The 5,697-nt window shown below is 42.1% G+C and overlaps 1 long non-coding RNA gene across 1 annotated transcript; it reads right to left on the bottom strand.

Moving 5' to 3' along the window:
- Positions 1–933: 933 nt before the first annotated feature.
- Positions 934–2,649, bottom strand: LOC139350147 (uncharacterized). Its single transcript, XR_011603487.1, has 3 exons — positions 2,622–2,649; positions 1,435–1,704; positions 934–1,184 (listed from the first exon to the last, which is right to left on the bottom strand). It is a non-coding gene; the product is annotated as an uncharacterized lncRNA (long non-coding RNA).
- Positions 2,650–5,697: the final 3,048 nt, after the last annotated feature.

The following is a 5,697-nucleotide window of genomic DNA, read 5'->3' as shown; positions in this document are numbered from 1 at the left end:
CGTCATCAACCATGATTGCTTCACGCACACATCTGGCATCTTCTCGTCTTCTTCTCCTCCGGATGCTCGTAAATCAAGCTGAAGTCACTCCTTTAACCTGTCGTTTTTCCCTTCATCTGAACTGTAAGAAAACTTTCTTAACAACCTTCTGCTGCTCATTCTCTAAGCTAAATAGTTAAAAGTGCATCACGGATCTCATTACTGCTTTGAGCAGCATGTTGACAGTGAGCTGCGTTCAAGTTGTCAGGCACCAGATCACTCTTCCCATTTTGCATCCTGCCTTCCCACAATGGCTCGACCTCTGCTGTCCACCCACGCTCCGTCTCACCGGATGCGTGAGACATGTACTTGTGCAGAAGGCTCAACACCTAAGACCCGCAGCTGTTGCTCATATGTGGGGCTGTCAGATGTCTCGGTTTTCATGCATTTGTCCCTCAGCATATCCAGAATCAGTGCTGTTTCGCATTGTCTTGTAACATCACGCTGAAAATGATTTTAAACGTTCTTTGTTAGCTCGTTGCTCATTGTGTGCGCGCTGGGCGGCTTTTTCCACATTACCTTGGCTGAGGGTGTTGACAGCAAAGGATGTCGTTTAGTTGCATCATGCTTGTCAAAGTCTTTTAATTAATTGCAAGTCTCTATTATTAGTGAATTGAATACGCTTTGTCCTTGTTATTGAAAACCTTTATTTCAAGTTTTTCATTACTTCAGATGTGTCACAGCTTTCCCCGACCATATGGCCATCCGTCTCATATTTTAGGAGAGGATGTCGGGGTTGCACTGTAGTATTTATTCCTCTTCACATCATGAAGTTCACTTGTTTCTTTTTACATATTATTACAGCTATTTTACATGATTGAAAACTAAATATACAACATGTGGAGTAAATACTGCAGCGTTTCGATCAGTCAGAGGTGATTAATCAGATCAGCTTTAACGATGATATGCAGCCTGCTCGCTCATAATGATTGTCTTTCATGTGCAATGTACAGACAGTGAATTTGTTCATGTTAAATAAGGAAGCTATGAATTTAAGAGAACTTAGAGGATGAAATTGCTGTTTTTATATGTATTTTTTTAAATGTAAGATTGGAAGAAAACCATACAGCGTCTTTCTTGTGGAAGGTGTTGGAGGATGCTGAGAAGCACCTGAAAAAGCTGGTCCTGATGTCCAAGGTTAGGTTCTGCAATATAAGAAAGGTACAAAATAATCATTAAGATTAAGAGTTTTTCTCGCATTAGAATTTTGTGGGTTGTTAATCACAGTGTAAATGCACAGATAGAACAGTTTTTGACCTTTTAAATGTCAGGGTTATATAATATATGTTTTATAGATTCCTTCTCATCTAAGCTGGTAATTATTTTCCCTTCTGTGAGAGCAGCTAATGGTCATGGCCTTGTAGGTGTCTGCTTGCGTCTGAGGTTGACACTCACATACAAACATGCGGATGCACATTCCACACATGGCGACGACGCTGGAGATCTGCAGCGCCCTGCCGCACTCTGCGCTCATCAGACAGTCCCTCGTCCGCAAGCAGCACTTGGGACAGCTGCTCCCCGAGCTCCTGCTCTCCGTGTCCTTGTGCCTCTGGGGCTGAGTTTGCTTCACCTCTGGGTACTTTTCATCCCACTCCTCGCTCTCACCTCTTCCCATGATGCTTCGGTCAGGTAGAAAGTTATGTTTTGAGGGTAGATGGAGCAGATCTGCAAAGAAAATCCCAGGAAGGTAATGTTGTATTACAGGCTTTGCTTACAATAACAAAATCTAGCATCCAGTGTCATAACACTGATGCTGTTTTGGCAGCTCTGCTATGATACGGCTTTGTTCCTTGCACTTGCTAGGGTGTGTTTTATTATAGCCTCCATCTTAGTCTAGTTTAAGGAATGTTTGCAACTCCTCAGGTAACATTCCTGCCTCACAGGCTTCCTTAAACAGCGAGGACCTTGTGTGATCCTAAAATACAGTACGAGAAAAAGGCAAATGAGCACAATGTAAACGTGAAATCGAACTGCCAGAAGGTCCACTGTACTCTGCTTAATCAGTGTGATGAAGACGCCTGTTCTCAGATAAATCTATACATGTATTATTAGTCCTGTTAAACAACAGAGCACCCAACATATTAAATGCAGCACTGTTCAGTTTCATTTAGGAGAAATCATCTTCCACAAGTGTGAATCATTAACACTGCGCTCTAAACTTAAGTCCCTTTATGAACGCTTTACTGAGTGAAGTCACATTGATTTGACAGATTAACAATTCTTCCACAGCGATGATCATTTCTCCTGCCAGGAGCTGAGGCCCCCTGTTTTAACTGTCGGATACAATTGCTCCCCACAGACATTATCAGATATTAAGTGATAACCCTGATGGTGAAATAACATCTTATCTGTGCCATCCGGTGGCTCCCCATTTATTACCCCTGACAGTAAATTAGATTGCTGGCATCAGGAGGGTATACTGGCATTTTGTGCGCACCTTTCCATCTCATCCCGCTTTCAAAACGCCATTGGTTTTCAATCATAAGTAATGAAATTTCATCAGCTTCTTTGGCCATGAAAGCGACTTGGAAAGGAAGTGCGAGGCAGCTATTAAGAGTAGAGAAAACGAGTAATGGTCTTACCCTTTTGCTTTCAGAGTGGCCTCTCTGTAGAGTTTCCTTAGAGGAGTGAGCACGCACCGCCCTTAAAGACACTCACACAGACTGTCGGCCTTTGTGTCAGCCTCAGCTCACATGAACAGAGCAGGTGTGTCTTCAGGTTTAACAGGTTTGACCAAGCGGACTGCCCTGATGATGATATTATTTACAGCAAACAAGCTGTTCAGCTCTGAGTCTTCAGGGTGCAAAGGAACTAATGCAAGTGTCAAAAACCAGTAAGCAGTATTGTATTTGTTGACATCAATTTACATAGCATTAAACACAGCATCTTTTAAGACAGGCTTTGCATAAAAAAAGATTCAGCTGTACATCAAAGTTTCCTAATATGTGTGTAAATATTAATTTGAGCAATCAGAAATGATTAGCTTTCAATAGATAGATAGATTTAACTGTAAGAATCAGTCTGAAGTGAAGTGAAATTTCAGCATTTCATTTGCATAATTCCCTCAATTAATTCATCTCCACACACAATAACATCGCCTCTTAATAGCCAATAACTAATACATTTATCCCCGACTGTTTGGCAGAATATGTTCACAAGTGTGTCGCTCAGTGTTGCTGTGGAAATGCAATCAAGTTTTAATAAATAATTACAGGAAATAATTAATTGATTAGACGGCACATTTCATTACATGATGAACAATGATGAATTAAGAAAAGCAATTCAGGGAAGCAATTGCAGCACGAACAGTTTGGATATATTCAAAGAACGGCATGCCATTAGGAAACAGAGTGACTGACTGAAGCATTTATCATCAGTGAATTTAGGGATGTAAAATCACACTAATTCATTCATGGTATCGCAACTGAAGTGGTGAATAGGGCGAGAGGAAAACATACAGCAGATACAGTGTGTGTGTGTGTGTGTGTGTGTGTGTGTGTGTGTGTGTGTGTGTGTGTGTGTGTGTGTGTGTGTGTCAGGGGGATACTGGCGACAATAAGAAATGTTGAGGAATTTGCTTTTATTGTGTCTGATTCTGTAATAATGAGACAGAAGAATGGCGTTTCTTCCACCCAAGGACATACAAGTGTGTCAGCCAGGTGTAAAAAAAAAGTGCTGGAATGAAATAATAGAGACAATCAATATCTCTATTGATTATCTCTAGTATTACACTTTGTCACTGTGGTGAGTGGTCGCCGTCCTGGATGTCATGCACGCTTTCGGTGCCACTGTTGGAAGACAGTTTCAGCTCTGAGGGGCCTTTCATCATCGGCGAAACAAAAGAAACTTAGATTCCATTCATCACTTCTTTGCACGCAGGTTGTATCTCTCTCAAGGTTGTTTAACCATTAAATTCATATAATTACCACCTCTTGATAACTTTATACAGGCCAGAATCAAATAGAAACCAAGCTCTTCTGAATTATCGCCTTTAAAATATCTTTAATGGAACAATTTCTGATCTAATATCCATTCAGCAGCCATCTAACACGTACTCTGTGTCTGCTGAATGACTGGAGCTAAGCTAGCACTTGGGTGGGAGACCTCTAAGGATTAAGTTTCTGCTGCAGGTTGTGTTGGTGGGCCAGTAGGGGGAAATCTTCCCTCCGGTGCTAATAAATCCCACTTCCCCACCGAGCGGTGACAGGGATGCTGTGCTGCAGGCGAAGCCGTCCTTCAGATGAGACGTTAAAGCGAGGTCCTGACTCAGCGTGCTCGTTAGAGATCCCGTGGCACTTATCAAAAAGAGCAGGGGCGTTTCCCGGTGTCCTGGCAAAATTCACAACCTGCCCCCCCCCCCCCCCCCCCCATCTGGCCACCTAATCATCCCCCTGCACAACGGGCTCAATGTTTCCCTCCCTCTCCACCTCGAGCTGATGTTTGAGCGTTCTGGTTAAAAATGGCTGCCGTGGGTGCTGTGCATTGCCCCTTCGCCGAAGCACTTTGGGTGTCATGATGTGGCTTGCTGGCAGAACCACTGGTGACCTCATAGACTCAAGTCAGAGTTAAGACAAGTCAACAAACATGCGTTCAGCTTCATTTCCACATATAATGTCCATTTATTTGGGTAACGTGGGTCGTAAAATCAAAATAATGAGCCGGAAGACGTTAAGACAGTCTGAACTCACTGTTCTGCAGACAGCAACTCCCAACATGTGATTTTACTGTATGTCATGTTGTAATTAAGGAGACAGTAATTTACATGGACGCTGGATGGACTGAAGCAGCTGTCAAAACAAGCACCCGTTCTGATGAAGTTTCCTGAAGCAAAACACACACACACACAAGCCAGATGTTAGTTTGTTTGGCCTTGTAACAAACATTTTAATATCACGTTGACATTGAAAATCAATACACACGGAGATGCAGTAATTTACAAAAAACTCTGGGATTTAAAGATTCGTCACTCGGAGCTGCATGCTCAAAGTCCGTGTGCGAGGCAAATCTTAAAATCCATTTCACATTTTAATTACTTCATCACGATGTTTGTCATGTACAGAGGAACGGCAGGCAAATTTCAAGCCTTAACTGCTTCTGGAAAATATTCCCAAGGTGAAAAGTTTTATTAACACCGATATTGGGGATATTTTGCTCATCAGCCAAAAGAAAATTGGAAATCAGTGTTATTATTTGGCAGGCACCAGGCTTCAAAATGGCAAGAATGAGTAATGGTAACAAGGTAAAAAGAAGACGCAGCAAACCTGGTGAGTCATCTGACGTCAAACCCGGACCCTGTTAATGAAGTCCCACGATTTGATCCACAATTAAACGCTCACTCACTTTCAAGTGCTTTACTTTTACTGGTGCAATTACAACACGTACAAACATGAATTCTCATAACTCATAACCCTGTTGTCATGTTGTCATTCACTCATTTAATTGGGGTTTCCGTGAAGAAAAGAGTGTCCACTCTCCCCAGTTTAAGTCTGCTTGCAGCGATCAACTACTTTTTGGTACTTTTTACAAGCAGCAGAGCCACTGAAAACATCATCCTCACACTCAAATTTATCCCAAACTCGGTCTTTGATGATGTATTGTCCGCTAATTGGTATTCACCGCTGGCTATTTTTGCCTTCATGTCACTCATTTTGATGTACT

The sequence above is a fragment of the Chaetodon trifascialis genome, chromosome 21 (genome assembly GCF_039877785.1).
Source record: "Chaetodon trifascialis isolate fChaTrf1 chromosome 21, fChaTrf1.hap1, whole genome shotgun sequence".
Classification (NCBI taxonomy): Eukaryota; Metazoa; Chordata; class Actinopteri; order Chaetodontiformes; family Chaetodontidae; genus Chaetodon; species Chaetodon trifascialis.
The sequence above is the reverse complement of the archived record's forward strand: the minus strand, read 5'-3'. Positions and strand labels throughout refer to the sequence as shown.